Here is a 22687-nt window from a genome sequence, read left to right as displayed (position 1 = left end):
TATTTGTCAGGGGGCACTAATGCTAAATGGGGGCACTATCTACAGAGGGCACTGTGTTTGGTACTATCTACAGGGGGCACTGTGTGGAATTACCTACAGTAGGTACTCTGAGTGACACTATCTACAGTGGGAACTATATGTGGCACCATTTACAGAGAACAGTGTGTGTGGCACTTCCTACAGGGGCACTGCGTGTGGCAGTTTTTACAGTGGGCAATGCATGTGGCGCTTTCTACAGGGGGCACTATGTGTGGCGCTATCTACAGGGGGCACTATGTGTGGCGCTTTCTTCAGCTGGGACTGTATTTGGCACCATCCACAGGGGGCACTGTGTGCAACAATATCTACAGGGGGCACTGTGTGCAACAATATCTACATGGGGCACTGTGTGCAACAATATCTACAGGGGGCACTGTGTACAACAATATCTACAGGGGGCACTGTGTGCAACAATATCTACAGGGGGCACTGTGTGCAACAATATCTACAGGGGGCACTGTGTGCAACAATATCTACAGGGGCAGCATGTGGCATTACCTACAGGGGCAGCATGTGGCATTACCTACAGTGGGCAATGTGTTGTATTTTCTACAGGGGGCACTGTGTTGCGCTACCTAAAGGGGGCACTGTGTGTGGCACTATCTACAGAGGTCACTGTGTGGGGCATTATCTACAGGGGCACTGTGTGGGGCACTTTCTTCAGCAGGGAGTGAATATGGCACTATCTACAGGGGCACTGTGTGACACTCTATATGGGGAACTACTTGTGACAATTTCTAGCGTAGGCGCTGTGTATGGCCCTATCAATAGGAGGCACTGTTTTGCACTGTGTGTTGCACTCTTTACAGTGGGTAATGTGTGTGTTGCACTATCTAAAAGGGCATTAGATATTTTGGTATTTGGCACTATCTACAGGGGCACTGTGTGGCATTTTGTAAAGGGACACTATGTGTGGCACATTGTGTGCCCTATTTACAGGGAGAACTATTTATAGCACTTTCTAAATGGGGAACTGTGTGTCACACTCTTTACAGTGAGCACTGTGTGTGGCACGGTTTACAAAGGGCAATGTATTTGACACTTTCTACAGGGAGCACTGTTTGTGACACTTTCACAGGGAGTACTAATTGACAGTATTTTCAGGGGGCACGGTGTGTGGCACTTTCTTCAGGGGCACTGTGTGTCACACTATCTAAAAGGGGGAAGGTGTGTGTTACACCTTTTTCATAGAGGGCACTGAGTGTGACACTTTACAGGTGTCTTTGATTAGGAGCCCAGACATAAATTGCCAAATCCGAAGCTGTATATTCAACCGTCAAACCATAAATCATATCTTACCCCGACAAGCCACCAACCAAATCCTCCAACATCTCATATACAACCCAGAAAACCCATAAATCAAGTGCTTCAACATCCAAATCATCCTCTATAATAATGATGGGAGTACTCCTCCTGTTATATATTTGTGAGACAGTGACAGGTAAAGTCATTGAGGGAAGGTACATTTCCCCTAGAATCCTGTCATATGTATCCTAGGCTCCAGGGAATGAGTAGTTCTTGCAATAGAAAGCTCTAGCTTTCCAATCTCGGCTTAAGGAAAAGCCGGAAAAAGGGCCTGGAGTTGGATTGGAGAAGAGCAGGGCGGGTTCCCCAATCCCTAGTCCATCTCTGTTTGTAGGACAAGGCTGCTGCTCAATTAGCTGCACCTGCAGCCTGTGTATAAAAAGGTGCAGACACAGTGTGTGTGAGTCTCACCCCTGACTCAGACTGGAGACTACTAAGTCTGGAGTAGCCTGTATTCTATGTGAGTAAAGACCTGTGTTACGTTGTGTCCAGTGCCTGGTAGGAAGGCACTCGGTATAGTTAGATAATATCTTGTTTAGTTCGTGCTCAGACGAGCAGGATTTATTTTGTATTTTGCCTTGTTGTACAAGAGGCTGTTTCTTTGACAAGAATAAAAACACAGGAAAAGCCCTGTTATGACTTTTAATGCACGGTGTCCCTGTCTCTGGCTACAAAGAAACCGCTGTACCAACCTCTCCTGATGCTAATAATATACAGGAGACACTCCCAGCAGAGCCTCTATAGTAATAATAATAATAATGATGAGAGTATTCCTCCTGTTATATGTTATTATAGAGGAGATTATTACCCATCATCCTCATCCTGTATAATAATAATAATAATCTCTTATATAATAATATACAGGAGACACTCCCAGCAGATCCTCTATAGTAATAATAATAATAATGATGAGAGTGCTCCTCCTGTTATATGTTATTATAGAGGAGATTATTACCCATCATCCTCATCCTGTATAATAATAATAATAATAATCTCTTATATAATAATATACAGGAGACACTCCCAGCAGATCCTCTATAGTAATAATAATAATAATGATGAGAGTGCTCCCCCTGTTATATGTTATTATAGAGGAGATTATTACCCATCATCCTCATCCTGTATAATAATAATAATAATCTCTTATATAATAATATACAGGAGACACTCCCAGCAGAGCCTCTATAGTAATAATAATAATAATGATGAGAGTGCTCCTCCTGTTATATGTTATTATAGAGGAGATTATTACCCATCATCCTCATCCTGTATAATAATAATAATAATCTCTTATATAATAATATACAGGAGACACTCCCAGCAGAGCCTCTATAGTAATAATAATAATAATGATGGGAGTATTCCTCCTGTTATATGTTATTATAGAGGAGATTATTACCCATCATCCTCATCCTGTATAATAATAATAATAATAATCTCTTATATAATAATATACAGGAGACACTCCCAGCAGATCCTCTATAGTAATAATAATAATAATGATGAGAGTATTCCTCCTGTTATATGTTATTATAGAGGAGATTATTACCCATCATCCTCATCCTGTATAATAATAATAATAATCTCTTATATAATAATATACAGGAGACACTCCCAGCAGAGCCTCTATAGTAATAATAATAATAATGATGGGAGTATTCCTCCTGTTATATGTTATTATAGAGGAGATTATTACCCATCATCCTCATCCTGTATAATAATAATAATAATCTCTTATATAATAATATACAGGAGACACTCCCAGCAGATCCTCTATAGTAATAATAATAATAATGATGAGAGTGCTCCTCCTGTTATATGTTATTATAGAGGAGATTATTACCCATCATCCTCATCCTGTATAATAATAATAATAATAATCTCTTATATAATAATATACAGGAGACACTCCCAGCAGATCCTCTATAGTAATAATAATAATAATGATGGGAGTGCTCCTCCTGTTATATGTTATTATAGAGGAGATTATTACCCATCATCCTCATCCTGTATAATAATAATAATAATCTCTTATATAATAATATACAGGAGACACTCCCAGCAGATCCTCTATAGTAATAATAATAATAATGATGAGAGTGCTCCTCCTGTTATATGTTATTATAGAGGAGATTATTACCCATCATCCTCATCCTGTATAATAATAATAATCTCTTATATAATAATATACAGGAGACACTCCCAGCAGATCCTCTATAGTAATAATAATAATAATGATGAGAGTATTCCTCCTGTTATATGTTATTATAGAGGAGATTATTACCCATCATCCTCATCCTGTATAATAATAATAATCTCTTATATAATAATATACAGGAGACACTCCCAGCAGATCCTCTATAGTAATAATAATAATAATGATGAGAGTATTCCCCCTGTTATATGTTATTATAGAGGAGATTATTACCCATCATCCTCATCCTGTATAATAATAATAATCTCTTATATAATAATATACAGGAGACACTCCCAGCAGATCCTCTATAGTAATAATAATAATAATGATGAGAGTATTCCTCCTGTTATATGTTATTATAGAGGAGATTATTACCCATCATCCTCATCCTGTATAATAATAATAATAATCTCTTATATAATAATATACAGGAGACACTCCCAGCAGATCCTCTATAGTAATAATAATAATAATGATGGGAGTATTCCTCCTGTTATATGTTATTATAGAGGAGATTATTACCCATCATCCTCATCCTGTATAATAATAATAATCTCTTATATAATAATATACAGGAGACACTCCCAGCAGATCCTCTATAGTAATAATAATAATAATGATGAGAGTATTCCTCCTGTTATATGTTATTATAGAGGAGATTATTACCCATCATCCTCATCCTGTATAATAATAATAATAATCTCTTATATAATAATATACAGGAGACACTCCCAGCAGATCCTCTATAGTAATAATAATAATAATGATGAGAGTATTCCTCCTGTTATATGTTATTATAGAGGAGATTATTACCCATCATCCTCATCCTGTATAATAATAATAATAATAATCTCTTATATAATAATATACAGGAGACACTCCCAGCAGATCCTCTATAGTAATAATAATAATAATGATGAGAGTGCTCCTCCTGTTATATGTTATTATAGAGGAGATTATTACCCATCATCCTCATCCTGTATAATAATAATAATAATCTCTTATATAATAATATACAGGAGACACTCCCAGCAGATCCTCTATAGTAATAATAATAATAATGATGAGAGTATTCCTCCTGTTATATGTTATTATAGAGGAGATTATTACCCATCATCCTCATCCTGTATAATAATAATAATAATCTCTTATATAATAATATACAGGAGACACTCCCAGCAGATCCTCTATAGTAATAATAATAATAATGATGGGAGTATTCCTCCTGTTATATGTTATTATAGAGGAGATTATTACCCATCATCCTCATCCTGTATAATAATAATAATAATCTCTTATATAATAATATACAGGAGACACTCCCAGCAGAGCCTCTATAGTAATAATAATAATAATGATGAGAGTATTCCCCCTGTTATATGTTATTATAGAGGAGATTATTACCCATCATCCTCATCCTGTATAATAATAATAATAATCTCTTATATAATAATATACAGGAGACACCCCCAGCAGAGCCTCTATAGTAATAATAATAATAATGATGAGAGTATTCCTCCTGTTATATGTTATTATAGAGGAGATTATTACCCATCATCCTCATCCTGTATAATAATAATAATAATCTCTTATATAATAATATACAGGAGACACTCCCAGCAGAGCCTCTATAGTAATAATAATAATAATGATGAGAGTGCTCCTCCTGTTATATGTTATTATAGAGGAGATTATTACCCATCATCCTCATCCTGTATAATAATAATAATCTCTTATATAATAATATACAGGAGACACTCCCAGCAGATCCTCTATAGTAATAATAATAATAATGATGAGAGTATTCCTCCTGTTATATGTTATTATAGAGGAGATTATTACCCATCATCCTCATCCTGTATAATAATAATAATAATCTCTTATATAATAATATACAGGAGACACTCCCAGCAGAGCCTCTATAGTAATAATAATAATAATGATGAGAGTGCTCCTCCTGTTATATGTTATTATAGAGGAGATTATTACCCATCATCCTCATCCTGTATAATAATAATAATAATCTCTTATATAATAATATACAGGAGACACTCCCAGCAGATCCTCTATAGTAATAATAATAATAATGATGAGAGTGCTCCTCCTGTTATATGTTATTATAGAGGAGATTATTACCCATCATCCTCATCCTGTATAATAATAATAATCTCTTATATAATAATATACAGGAGACACTCCCAGCAGATCCTCTATAGTAATAATAATAATAATGATGAGAGTATTCCCCCTGTTATATGTTATTATAGAGGAGATTATTACCCATCATCCTCATCCTGTATAATAATAATAATAATCTCTTATATAATAATATACAGGAGACACTCCCAGCAGATCCTCTATAGTAATAATAATAATAATGATGAGAGTATTCCCCCTGTTATATGTTATTATAGAGGAGATTATTACCCATCATCCTCATCCTGTATAATAATAATAATAATCTCTTATATAATAATATACAGGAGACACTCCCAGCAGAGCCTCTATAGTAATAATAATAATAATGATGAGAGTATTCCTCCTGTTATATGTTATTATAGAGGAGATTATTACCCATCATCCTCATCCTGTATAATAATAATAATAATCTCTTATATAATAATATACAGGAGACACTCCCAGCAGATCCTCTATAGTAATAATAATAATAATGATGAGAGTATTCCTCCTGTTATATGTTATTATAGAGGAGATTATTACCCATCATCCTCATCCTGTATAATAATAATAATAATCTCTTATATAATAATATACAGGAGACACTCCCAGCAGATCCTCTATAGTAATAATAATAATAATGATGAGAGTATTCCTCCTGTTATATGTTATTATAGAGGAGATTATTACCCATCATCCTCATCCTGTATAATAATAATAATAATAATCTCTTATATAATAATATACAGGAGACACTCCCAGCAGATCCTCTATAGTAATAATAATAATAATGATGAGAGTGCTCCTCCTGTTATATGTTATTATAGAGGAGATTATTACCCATCATCCTCATCCTGTATAATAATAATAATAATCTCTTATATAATAATATACAGGAGACACTCCCAGCAGATCCTCTATAGTAATAATAATAATAATGATGAGAGTATTCCCCCTGTTATATGTTATTATAGAGGAGATTATTACCCATCATCCTCATCCTGTATAATAATAATAATAATCTCTTATATAATAATATACAGGAGACACTCCCAGCAGATCCTCTATAGTAATAATAATAATAATGATGAGAGTATTCCTCCTGTTATATGTTATTATAGAGGAGATTATTACCCATCATCCTCATCCTGTATAATAATAATAATAATCTCTTATATAATAATATACAGGAGACACTCCCAGCAGATCCTCTATAGTAATAATAATAATAATGATGAGAGTGCTCCTCCTGTTATATGTTATTATAGAGGAGATTATTACCCATCATCCTCATCCTGTATAATAATAATAATAATCTCTTATATAATAATATACAGGAGACACTCCCAGCAGATCCTCTATAGTAATAATAATAATAATGATGAGAGTGCTCCTCCTGTTATATGTTATTATAGAGGAGATTATTACCCATCATCCTCATCCTGTATAATAATAATAATAATAATCTCTTATATAATAATATACAGGAGACACTCCCAGCAGATCCTCTATAGTAATAATAATAATAATGATGGGAGTATTCCTCCTGTTATATGTTATTATAGAGGAGATTATTACCCATCATCCTCATCCTGTATAATAATAATAATCTCTTATATAATAATATACAGGAGACACTCCCAGCAGAGCCTCTATAGTAATAATAATAATAATGATGAGAGTATTCCTCCTGTTATATGTTATTATAGAGGAGATTATTACCCATCATCCTCATCCTGTATAATAATAATAATAATCTCTTATATAATAATATACAGGAGACACTCCCAGCAGATCCTCTATAGTAATAATAATAATAATGATGAGAGTGCTCCTCCTGTTATATGTTATTATAGAGGAGATTATTACCCATCATCCTCATCCTGTATAATAATAATAATAATCTCTTATATAATAATATACAGGAGACACTCCCAGCAGATCCTCTATAGTAATAATAATAATAATGATGAGAGTATTCCTCCTGTTATATGTTATTATAGAGGAGATTATTACCCATCATCCTCATCCTGTATAATAATAATAATCTCTTATATAATAATATACAGGAGACACTCCCAGCAGATCCTCTATAGTAATAATAATAATAATGATGAGAGTGCTCCTCCTGTTATATGTTATTATAGAGGAGATTATTACCCATCATCCTCATCCTGTATAATAATAATAATAATCTCTTATATAATAATATACAGGAGACACTCCCAGCAGATCCTCTATAGTAATAATAATAATAATGATGAGAGTGTTCCTCCTGTTATATGTTATTATAGAGGAGATTATTACCCATCATCCTCATCCTGTATAATAATAATAATAATCTCTTATATAATAATATACAGGAGACACTCCCAGCAGATCCTCTATAGTAATAATAATAATAATGATGAGAGTATTCCTCCTGTTATATGTTATTATAGAGGAGATTATTACCCATCATCCTCATCCTGTATAATAATAATAATAATCTCTTATATAATAATATACAGGAGACACTCCCAGCAGAGCCTCTATAGTAATAATAATAATAATGATGAGAGTATTCCCCCTGTTATATGTTATTATAGAGGAGATTATTACCCATCATCCTCATCCTGTATAATAATAATAATCTCTTATATAATAATATACAGGAGACACTCCCAGCAGATCCTCTATAGTAATAATAATAATAATGATGAGAGTATTCCTCCTGTTATATGTTATTATAGAGGAGATTATTACCCATCATCCTCTCCTGTATAATAATAATAATAATCTCTTATATAATAATATACAGGAGACACTCCCAGCAGATCCTCTATAGTAATAATAATAATAATGATGAGAGTGCTCCTCCTGTTATATGTTATTATAGAGGAGATTATTACCCATCATCCTCATCCTGTATAATAATAATAATAATCTCTTATATAATAATATACAGGAGACACTCCCAGCAGAGCCTCTATAGTAATAATAATAATAATGATGAGAGTGCTCCTCCTGTTATATGTTATTATAGAGGAGATTATTACCCATCATCCTCATCCTGTATAATAATAATAATCTCTTATATAATAATATACAGGAGACACTCCCAGCAGATCCTCTATAGTAATAATAATAATAATGATGAGAGTACTCCTCCTGTTATATGTTATTATAGAGGAGATTATTACCCATCATCCTCATCCTGTATAATAATAATAATAATCTCTTATATAATAATATACAGGAGACACTCCCAGCAGATCCTCTATAGTAATAATAATAATAATGATGAGAGTGCTCCCCCTGTTATATGTTATTATAGAGGAGATTATTACCCATCATCCTCATCCTGTATAATAATAATAATAATCTCTTATATAATAATATACAGGAGACACTCCCAGCAGATCCTCTATAGTAATAATAATAATAATGATGAGAGTGCTCCTCCTGTTATATGTTATTATAGAGGAGATTATTACCCATCATCCTCATCCTGTATAATAATAATAATAATCTCTTATATAATAATATACAGGAGACACTCCCAGCAGATCCTCTATAGTAATAATAATAATAATGATGAGAGTATTCCCCCTGTTATATGTTATTATAGAGGAGATTATTACCCATCATCCTCATCCTGTATAATAATAATAATCTCTTATATAATAATATACAGGAGACACTCCCAGCAGATCCTCTATAGTAATAATAATAATAATGATGGGAGTATTCCCCCTGTTATATGTTATTATAGAGGAGATTATTACCCATCATCCTCATCCTGTATAATAATAATAATAATCTCTTATATAATAATATACAGGAGACACTCCCAGCAGAGCCTCTATAGTAATAATAATAATAATGATGGGAGTATTCCCCCTGTTATATGTTATTATAGAGGAGATTATTACCCATCATCCTCATCCTGTATAATAATAATAATAATCTCTTATATAATAATATACAGGAGACACTCCCAGCAGATCCTCTATAGTAATAATAATAATAATGATGAGAGTATTCCTCCTGTTATATGTTATTATAGAGGAGATTATTACCCATCATCCTCATCCTGTATAATAATAATAATAATCTCTTATATAATAATATACAGGAGACACTCCCAGCAGATCCTCTATAGTAATAATAATAATAATGATGAGAGTATTCCTCCTGTTATATGTTATTATAGAGGAGATTATTACCCATCATCCTCATCCTGTATAATAATAATAATCTCTTATATAATAATATACAGGAGACACTCCCAGCAGATCCTCTATAGTAATAATAATAATAATGATGAGAGTATTCCTCCTGTTATATGTTATTATAGAGGAGATTATTACCCATCATCCTCATCCTGTATAATAATAATAATAATAATCTCTTATATAATAATATACAGGAGACACTCCCAGCAGAGCCTCTATAGTAATAATAATAATAATGATGAGAGTATTCCTCCTGTTATATGTTATTATAGAGGAGATTATTACCCATCATCCTCATCCTGTATAATAATAATAATCTCTTATATAATAATATACAGGAGACACTCCCAGCAGAGCCTCTATAGTAATAATAATAATAATGATGAGAGTGCTCCTCCTGTTATATGTTATTATAGAGGAGATTATTACCCATCATCCTCATCCTGTATAATAATAATAATCTCTTATATAATAATATACAGGAGACACTCCCAGCAGATCCTCTATAGTAATAATAATAATAATGATGAGAGTGCTCCTCCTGTTATATGTTATTATAGAGGAGATTATTACCCATCATCCTCATCCTGTATAATAATAATAATAATCTCTTATATAATAATATACAGGAGACACTCCCAGCAGAGCCTCTATAGTAATAATAATAATAATGATGAGAGTATTCCTCCTGTTATATGTTATTATAGAGGAGATTATTACCCATCATCCTCATCCTGTATAATAATAATAATAATCTCTTATATAATAATATACAGGAGACACTCCCAGCAGAGCCTCTATAGTAATAATAATAATAATGATGAGAGTATTCCTCCTGTTATATGTTATTATAGAGGAGATTATTACCCATCATCCTCATCCTGTATAATAATAATAATCTCTTATATAATAATATACAGGAGACACTCCCAGCAGAGCCTCTATAGTAATAATAATAATAATGATGGGAGTGCTCCTCCTGTTATATGTTATTATAGAGGAGATTATTACCCATCATCCTCATCCTGTATAATAATAATAATAATAATAATCTCTTATATAATAATATACAGGAGACACTCCCAGCAGATCCTCTATAGTAATAATAATAATAATGATGAGAGTGCTCCTCCTGTTATATGTTATTATAGAGGAGATTATTACCCATCATCCTCATCCTGTATAATAATAATAATAATCTCTTATATAATAATATACAGGAGACACTCCCAGCAGATCCTCTATAGTAATAATAATAATAATGATGAGAGTGCTCCTCCTGTTATATGTTATTATAGAGGAGATTATTACCCATCATCCTCATCCTGTATAATAATAATAATAATCTCTTATATAATAATATACAGGAGACACTCCCAGCAGATCCTCTATAGTAATAATAATAATAATGATGAGAGTATTCCTCCTGTTATATGTTATTATAGAGGAGATTATTACCCATCATCCTCATCCTGTATAATAATAATAATCTCTTATATAATAATATACAGGAGACACTCCCAGCAGATCCTCTATAGTAATAATAATAATAATGATGGGAGTATTCCTCCTGTTATATGTTATTATAGAGGAGATTATTACCCATCATCCTCATCCTGTATAATAATAATAATAATCTCTTATATAATAATATACAGGAGACACTCCCAGCAGATCCTCTATAGTAATAATAATAATAATGATGAGAGTATTCCTCCTGTTATATGTTATTATAGAGGAGATTATTACCCATCATCCTCATCCTGTATAATAATAATAATAATCTCTTATATAATAATATACAGGAGACACTCCCAGCAGATCCTCTATAGTAATAATAATAATAATGATGAGAGTATTCCTCCTGTTATATGTTATTATAGAGGAGATTATTACCCATCATCCTCATCCTGTATAATAATAATAATCTCTTATATAATAATATACAGGAGACACTCCCAGCAGATCCTCTATAGTAATAATAATAATAATGATGAGAGTGCTCCTCCTGTTATATGTTATTATAGAGGAGATTATTACCCATCATCCTCATCCTGTATAATAATAATAATCTCTTATATAATAATATACAGGAGACACTCCCAGCAGATCCTCTATAGTAATAATAATAATAATGATGGGAGTATTCCTCCTGTTATATGTTATTATAGAGGAGATTATTACCCATCATCCTCATCCTGTATAATAATAATAATAATCTCTTATATAATAATATACAGGAGACACTCCCAGCAGATCCTCTATAGTAATAATAATAATAATGATGAGAGTATTCCTCCTGTTATATGTTATTATAGAGGAGATTATTACCCATCATCCTCATCCTGTATAATAATAATAATCTCTTATATAATAATATACAGGAGACACTCCCAGCAGAGCCTCTATAGTAATAATAATAATAATGATGAGAGTATTCCTCCTGTTATATGTTATTATAGAGGAGATTATTACCCATCATCCTCATCCTGTATAATAATAATAATCTCTTATATAATAATATACAGGAGACACTCCCAGCAGAGCCTCTATAGTAATAATAATAATAATGATGAGAGTATTCCCCCTGTTATATGTTATTATAGAGGAGATTATTACCCATCATCCTCATCCTGTATAATAATAATAATAATCTCTTATATAATAATATACAGGAGACACTCCCAGCAGATCCTCTATAGTAATAATAATAATAATGATGAGAGTATTCCTCCTGTTATATGTTATTATAGAGGAGATTATTACCCATCATCCTCATCCTGTATAATAATAATAATAATCTCTTATATAATAATATACAGGAGACACTCCCAGCAGAGCCTCTATAGTAATAATAATAATAATGATGAGAGTGCTCCTCCTGTTATATGTTATTATAGAGGAGATTATTACCCATCATCCTCATCCTGTATAATAATAATAATAATCTCTTATATAATAATATACAGGAGACACTCCCAGCAGATCCTCTATAGTAATAATAATAATAATGATGAGAGTATTCCTCCTGTTATATGTTATTATAGAGGAGATTATTACCCATCATCCTCATCCTGTATAATAATAATAATAATCTCTTATATAATAATATACAGGAGACACTCCCAGCAGATCCTCTATAGTAATAATAATAATAATGATGAGAGTATTCCTCCTGTTATATGTTATTATAGAGGAGATTATTACCCATCATCCTCATCCTGTATAATAATAATAATAATAATCTCTTATATAATAATATACAGGAGACACTCCCAGCAGAGCCTCTATAGTAATAATAATAATAATGATGAGAGTGCTCCCCCTGTTATATGTTATTATAGAGGAGATTATTACCCATCATCCTCATCCTGTATAATAATAATAATAATCTCTTATATAATAATATACAGGAGACACTCCCAGCAGATCCTCTATAGTAATAATAATAATAATGATGAGAGTATTCCTCCTGTTATATGTTATTATAGAGGAGATTATTACCCATCATCCTCATCCTGTATAATAATAATAATAATCTCTTATATAATAATATACAGGAGACACTCCCAGCAGAGCCTCTATAGTAATAATAATAATAATGATGAGAGTATTCCTCCTGTTATATGTTATTATAGAGGAGATTATTACCCATCATCCTCATCCTGTATAATAATAATAATAATCTCTTATATAATAATATACAGGAGACACTCCCAGCAGATCCTCTATAGTAATAATAATAATAATGATGAGAGTATTCCTCCTGTTATATGTTATTATAGAGGAGATTATTACCCATCATCCTCATCCTGTATAATAATAATAATAATCTCTTATATAATAATATACAGGAGACACTCCCAGCAGATCCTCTATAGTAATAATAATAATAATGATGAGAGTATTCCTCCTGTTATATGTTATTATAGAGGAGATTATTACCCATCATCCTCATCCTGTATAATAATAATAATCTCTTATATAATAATATACAGGAGACACTCCCAGCAGAGCCTCTATAGTAATAATAATAATAATGATGAGAGTATTCCCCCTGTTATATGTTATTATAGAGGAGATTATTACCCATCATCCTCATCCTGTATAATAATAATAATCTCTTATATAATAATATACAGGAGACACTCCCAGCAGATCCTCTATAGTAATAATAATAATAATGATGGGAGTATTCCTCCTGTTATATGTTATTATAGAGGAGATTATTACCCATCATCCTCATCCTGTATAATAATAATAATCTCTTATATAATAATATACAGGAGACACTCCCAGCAGATCCTCTATAGTAATAATAATAATAATGATGAGAGTGCTCCTCCTGTTATATGTTATTATAGAGGAGATTATTACCCATCATCCTCATCCTGTATAATAATAATAATCTCTTATATAATAATATACAGGAGACACTCCCAGCAGATCCTCTATAGTAATAATAATAATAATGATGGGAGTATTCCTCCTGTTATATGTTATTATAGAGGAGATTATTACCCATCATCCTCATCCTGTATAATAATAATAATAATCTCTTATATAATAATATACAGGAGACACTCCCAGCAGATCCTCTATAGTAATAATAATAATAATGATGAGAGTATTCCTCCTGTTATATGTTATTATAGAGGAGATTATTACCCATCATCCTCATCCTGTATAATAATAATAATCTCTTATATAATAATATACAGGAGACACTCCCAGCAGAGCCTCTATAGTAATAATAATAATAATGATGAGAGTATTCCTCCTGTTATATGTTATTATAGAGGAGATTATTACCCATCATCCTCATCCTGTATAATAATAATAATCTCTTATATAATAATATACAGGAGACACTCCCAGCAGAGCCTCTATAGTAATAATAATAATAATGATGAGAGTATTCCCCCTGTTATATGTTATTATAGAGGAGATTATTACCCATCATCCTCATCCTGTATAATAATAATAATAATCTCTTATATAATAATATACAGGAGACACTCCCAGCAGATCCTCTATAGTAATAATAATAATAATGATGAGAGTATTCCTCCTGTTATATGTTATTATAGAGGAGATTATTACCCATCATCCTCATCCTGTATAATAATAATAATAATCTCTTATATAATAATATACAGGAGACACTCCCAGCAGAGCCTCTATAGTAATAATAATAATAATGATGAGAGTGCTCCTCCTGTTATATGTTATTATAGAGGAGATTATTACCCATCATCCTCATCCTGTATAATAATAATAATCTCTTATATAATAATATACAGGAGACACTCCCAGCAGAGCCTCTATAGTAATAATAATAATAATGATGAGAGTATTCCTCCTGTTATATGTTATTATAGAGGAGATTATTACCCATCATCCTCATCCTGTATAATAATAATAATAATCTCTTATATAATAATATACAGGAGACACTCCCAGCAGATCCTCTATAGTAATAATAATAATAATGATGAGAGTATTCCTCCTGTTATATGTTATTATAGAGGAGATTATTACCCATCATCCTCATCCTGTATAATAATAATAATAATCTCTTATATAATAATATACAGGAGACACTCCCAGCAGATCCTCTATAGTAATAATAATAATAATGATGAGAGTATTCCTCCTGTTATATGTTATTATAGAGGAGATTATTACCCATCATCCTCATCCTGTATAATAATAATAATAATAATCTCTTATATAATAATATACAGGAGACACTCCCAGCAGAGCCTCTATAGTAATAATAATAATAATGATGAGAGTGCTCCCCCTGTTATATGTTATTATAGAGGAGATTATTACCCATCATCCTCATCCTGTATAATAATAATAATAATCTCTTATATAATAATATACAGGAGACACTCCCAGCAGATCCTCTATAGTAATAATAATAATAATGATGAGAGTATTCCTCCTGTTATATGTTATTATAGAGGAGATTATTACCCATCATCCTCATCCTGTATAATAATAATAATAATCTCTTATATAATAATATACAGGAGACACTCCCAGCAGAGCCTCTATAGTAATAATAATAATAATGATGAGAGTATTCCTCCTGTTATATGTTATTATAGAGGAGATTATTACCCATCATCCTCATCCTGTATAATAATAATAATAATCTCTTATATAATAATATACAGGAGACACTCCCAGCAGATCCTCTATAGTAATAATAATAATAATGATGAGAGTATTCCTCCTGTTATATGTTATTATAGAGGAGATTATTACCCATCATCCTCATCCTGTATAATAATAATAATAATCTCTTATATAATAATATACAGGAGACACTCCCAGCAGATCCTCTATAGTAATAATAATAATAATGATGAGAGTATTCCTCCTGTTATATGTTATTATAGAGGAGATTATTACCCATCATCCTCATCCTGTATAATAATAATAATCTCTTATATAATAATATACAGGAGACACTCCCAGCAGAGCCTCTATAGTAATAATAATAATAATGATGAGAGTATTCCCCCTGTTATATGTTATTATAGAGGAGATTATTACCCATCATCCTCATCCTGTATAATAATAATAATAATCTCTTATATAATAATATACAGGAGACACTCCCAGCAGATCCTCTATAGTAATAATAATAATAATGATGAGAGTGCTCCTCCTGTTATATGTTATTATAGAGGAGATTATTACCCATCATCCTCATCCTGTATAATAATAATAATCTCTTATATAATAATATACAGGAGACACTCCCAGCAGAGCCTCTATAGTAATAATAATAATAATGATGAGAGTATTCCTCCTGTTATATGTTATTATAGAGGAGATTATTACCCATCATCCTCATCCTGTATAATAATAATAATCTCTTATATAATAATATACAGGAGACACTCCCAGCAGATCCTCTATAGTAATAATAATAATAATGATGAGAGTATTCCTCCTGTTATATGTTATTATAGAGGAGATTATTACCCATCATCCTCATCCTGTATAATAATAATAATAATCTCTTATATAATAATATACAGGAGACACTCCCAGCAGAGCCTCTATAGTAATAATAATAATAATGATGAGAGTATTCCCCCTGTTATATGTTATTATAGAGGAGATTATTACCCATCATCCTCATCCTGTATAATAATAATAATAATCTCTTATATAATAATATACAGGAGACACTCCCAGCAGAGCCTCTATAGTAATAATAATAATAATGATGAGAGTGCTCCTCCTGTTATATGTTATTATAGAGGAGATTATTACCCATCATCCTCATCCTGTATAATAATAATAATAATCTCTTATATAATAATATACAGGAGACACTCCCAGCAGATCCTCTATAGTAATAATAATAATAATGATGAGAGTACTCCTCCTGTTATATGTTATTATAGAGGAGATTATTACCCATCATCCTCATCCTGTATAATAATAATAATAATCTCTTATATAATAATATACAGGAGACACTCCCAGCAGAGCCTCTATAGTAATAATAATAATAATGATGAGAGTGCTCCTCCTGTTATATGTTATTATAGAGGAGATTATTACCCATCATCCTCATCCTGTATAATAATAATAATAATCTCTTATATAATAATATACAGGAGACACTCCCAGCAGATCCTCTATAGTAATAATAATAATAATGATGGGAGTATTCCTCCTGTTATATGTTATTATAGAGGAGATTATTACCCATCATCCTCATCCTGTATAATAATAATAATCTCTTATATAATAATATACAGGAGACACTCCCAGCAGAGCCTCTATAGTAATAATAATAATAATGATGAGAGTGCTCCTCCTGTTATATGTTATTATAGAGGAGATTATTACCCATCATCCTCATCCTGTATAATAATAATAATAATCTCTTATATAATAATATACAGGAGACACTCCCAGCAGAGCCTCTATAGTAATAATAATAATAATGATGAGAGTATTCCTCCTGTTATATGTTATTATAGAGGAGATTATTACCCATCATCCTCATCCTGTATAATAATAATAATAATCTCTTATATAATAATATACAGGAGACACTCCCAGCAGATCCTCTATAGTAATAATAATAATAATGATGAGAGTATTCCCCCTGTTATATGTTATTATAGAGGAGATTATTACCCATCATCCTCATCCTGTATAATAATAATAATAATCTCTTATATAATAATATACAGGAGACACTCCCAGCAGATCCTCTATAGTAATAATAATAATAATGATGAGAGTGCTCCTCCTGTTATATGTTATTATAGAGGAGATTATTACCCATCATCCTCATCCTGTATAATAATAATAATAATCTCTTATATAATAATATACAGGAGACACTCCCAGCAGATCCTCTATAGTAATAATAATAATAATGATGAGAGTGCTCCTCCTGTTATATGTTATTATAGAGGAGATTATTACCCATCATCCTCATCCTGTATAATAATAATAATAATCTCTTATATAATAATATACAGGAGACACTCCCAGCAGATCCTCTATAGTAATAATAATAATGATGATGAGAGTGCTCCTCCTGTTATATGTTATTATAGAGGAGATTATTACCCATCATCCTCATCCTGTATAATAATAATAATAATCTCTTATATAATAATATACAGGAGACACTCCCAGCAGAGCCTCTATAGTAATAATAATAATAATGATGAGAGTGCTCCTCCTGTTATATGTTATTATAGAGGAGATTATTACCCATCATCCTCATCCTGTATAATAATAATAATAATCTCTTATATAATAATATACAGGAGACACTCCCAGCAGAGCCTCTATAGTAATAATAATAATAATGATGAGAGTATTCCTCCTGTTATATGTTATTATAGAGGAGATTATTACCCATCATCCTCATCCTGTATAATAATAATAATCTCTTATATAATAATATACAGGAGACACTCCCAGCAGATCCTCTATAGTAATAATAATAATAATGATGAGAGTATTCCTCCTGTTATATGTTATTATAGAGGAGATTATTACCCATCATCCTCATCCTGTATAATAATAATAATAATCTCTTATATAATAATATACAGGAGACACTCCCAGCAGATCCTCTATAGTAATAATAATAATAATGATGAGAGTGCTCCTCCTGTTATATGTTATTATAGAGGAGATTATTACCCATCATCCTCATCCTGTATAATAATAATAATCTCTTATATAATAATATACAGGAGACACTCCCAGCAGATCCTCTATAGTAATAATAATAATAATGATGAGAGTATTCCTCCTGTTATATGTTATTATAGAGGAGATTATTACCCATCATCCTCATCCTGTATAATAATAATAATAATCTCTTATATAATAATATACAGGAGACACCCCCAGCAGATCCTCTATAGTAATAATAATAATAATGATGAGAGTATTCCTCCTGTTATATGTTATTATAGAGGAGATTATTACCCATCATCCTCATCCTGTATAATAATAATAATCTCTTATATAATAATATACAGGAGACACTCCCAGCAGAGCCTCTATAGTAATAATAATAATAATGATGAGAGTGCTCCTCCTGTTATATGTTATTATAGAGGAGATTATTACCCATCATCCTCATCCTGTATAATAATAATAATCTCTTATATAATAATATACAGGAGACACTCCCAGCAGAGCCTCTATAGTAATAATAATAATAATGATGAGAGTACTCCTCCTGTTATATGTTATTATAGAGGAGATTATTACCCATCATCCTCATCCTGTATAATAATAATAATCTCTTATATAATAATATACAGGAGACACTCCCAGCAGAGCCTCTATAGTAATAATAATAATAATGATGAGAGTACTCCCCCTGTTATATGTTATTATAGAGGAGATTATTACCCATCATCCTCATCCTGTATAATAATAATAATCTCTTATATAATAATATACAGGAGACACTCCCAGCAGAGCCTCTATAGTAATAATAATAATAATGATGAGAGTATTCCCCCTGTTATATGTTATTATAGAGGAGATTATTACCCATCATCCTCATCCTGTATAATAATAATAATAATCTCTTATATAATAATATACAGGAGACACTCCCAGCAGAGCCTCTATAGTAATAATAATAATAATGATGAGAGTGCTCCTCCTGTTATATGTTATTATAGAGGAGATTATTACCCATCATCCTCTCCTGTATAATAATAATAATAATCTCTTATATAATAATATACAGGAGACACTCCCAGCAGATCCTCTATAGTAATAATAATAATAATGATGAGAGTGCTCCTCCTGTTATATGTTATTATAGAGGAGATTATTACCCATCATCCTCATCCTGTATAATAATAATAATCTCTTATATAATAATATACAGGAGACACTCCCAGCAGAGCCTCTATAGTAATAATAATAATAATGATGAGAGTATTCCTCCTGTTATATGTTATTATAGAGGAGATTATTACCCATCATCCTCATCCTGTATAATAATAATAATAATCTCTTATATAATAATATACAGGAGACACTCCCAGCAGAGCCTCTATAGTAATAATAATAATAATGATGAGAGTATTCCTCCTGTTATATGTTATTATAGAGGAGATTATTACCCATCATCCTCATCCTGTATAATAATAATAATAATCTCTTATATAATAATATACAGGAGACACTCCCAGCAGAGCCTCTATAGTAATAATAATAATAATGATGGGAGTGCTCCTCCTGTTATATGTTATTATAGAGGAGATTATTACCCATCATCCTCATCCTGTATAATAATAATAATAATCTCTTATATAATAATATACAGGAGACACTCCCAGCAGATCCTCTATAGTAATAATAATAATAATGATGAGAGTATTCCTCCTGTTATATGTTATTATAGAGGAGATTATTACCCATCATCCTCATCCTGTATAATAATAATAATAATCTCTTATATAATAATATACAGGAGACACTCCCAGCAGATCCTCTATAGTAATAATAATAATAATGATGAGAGTGCTCCTCCTGTTATATGTTATTATAGAGGAGATTATTACCCATCATCCTCATCCTGTATAATAATAATAATAATCTCTTATATAATAATATACAGGAGACACTCCCAGCAGATCCTCTATAGTAATAATAATAATAATGATGAGAGTGCTCCTCCTGTTATATGTTATTATAGAGGAGATTATTACCCATCATCCTCATCCTGTATAATAATAATAATAATCTCTTATATAATAATATACAGGAGACACTCCCAGCAGAGCCTCTATAGTAATAATAATAATAATGATGGGAGTGCTCCTCCTGTTATATGTTATTATAGAGGAGATTATTACCCATCATCCTCATCCTGTATAATAATAATAATAATCTCTTATATAATAATATACAGGAGACACTCCCAGCAGATCCTCTATAGTAATAATAATAATAATGATGAGAGTGCTCCTCCTGTTATATGTTATTATAGAGGAGATTATTACCCATCATCCTCATCCTGTATAATAATAATAATAATCTCTTATATAATAATATACAGGAGACACTCCCAGCAGATCCTCTATAGTAATAATAATAATAATGATGAGAGTGCTCCTCCTGTTATATGTTATTATAGAGGAGATTATTACCCATCATCCTCATCCTGTATAATAATAATAATCTCTTATATAATAATATACAGGAGACACTCCCAGCAGATCCTCTATAGTAATAATAATAATAATGATGAGAGTATTCCTCCTGTTATATGTTATTATAGAGGAGATTATTACCCATCATCCTCATCCTGTATAATAATAATAATAATCTCTTATATAATAATATACAGGAGACACTCCCAGCAGATCCTCTATAGTAATAATAATAATAATGATGAGAGTATTCCCCCTGTTATATGTTATTATAGAGGAGATTATTACCCATCATCCTCATCCTGTATAATAATAATAATAATCTCTTATATAATAATATACAGGAGACACTCCCAGCAGATCCTCTATAGTAATAATAATAATAATGATGAGAGTATTCCTCCTGTTATATGTTATTATAGAGGAGATTATTACCCATCATCCTCTCCTGTATAATAATAATAATAATCTCTTATATAATAATATACAGGAGACACTCCCAGCAGAGCCTCTATAGTAATAATAATAATAATGATGAGAGTATTCCTCCTGTTATATGTTATTATAGAGGAGATTATTACCCATCATCCTCATCCTGTATAATAATAATAATAATCTCTTATATAATAATATACAGGAGACACTCCCAGCAGATCCTCTATAGTAATAATAATAATAATGATGAGAGTATTCCCCCTGTTATATGTTATTATAGAGGAGATTATTACCCATCATCCTCATCCTGTATAATAATAATAATAATCTCTTATATAATAATAATAATAATGATGAGAGTATTCCTCCTGTTATATGTTATTATAGAGGAGATTATTACCCATCATCCTCATCCTGTATAATAATAATAATAATAATCTCTTATATAATAATATACAGGAGACACTCCCAGCAGAGCCTCTATAGTAATAATAATAATAATGATGGGAGTATTCCTCCTGTTATATGTTATTATAGAGGAGATTATTACCCATCATCCTCATCCTGTATAATAATAATAATAATCTCTTATATAATAATATACAGGAGACACTCCCAGCAGATCCTCT

Source organism: Rhinoderma darwinii, unplaced genomic scaffold (genome assembly GCF_050947455.1).
Source record: "Rhinoderma darwinii isolate aRhiDar2 unplaced genomic scaffold, aRhiDar2.hap1 Scaffold_710, whole genome shotgun sequence".
NCBI lineage: Eukaryota > Metazoa > Chordata > Amphibia > Anura > Rhinodermatidae > Rhinoderma > Rhinoderma darwinii.
The sequence above is the reverse complement of the archived record's forward strand: the minus strand, read 5'-3'. Positions refer to the sequence as shown.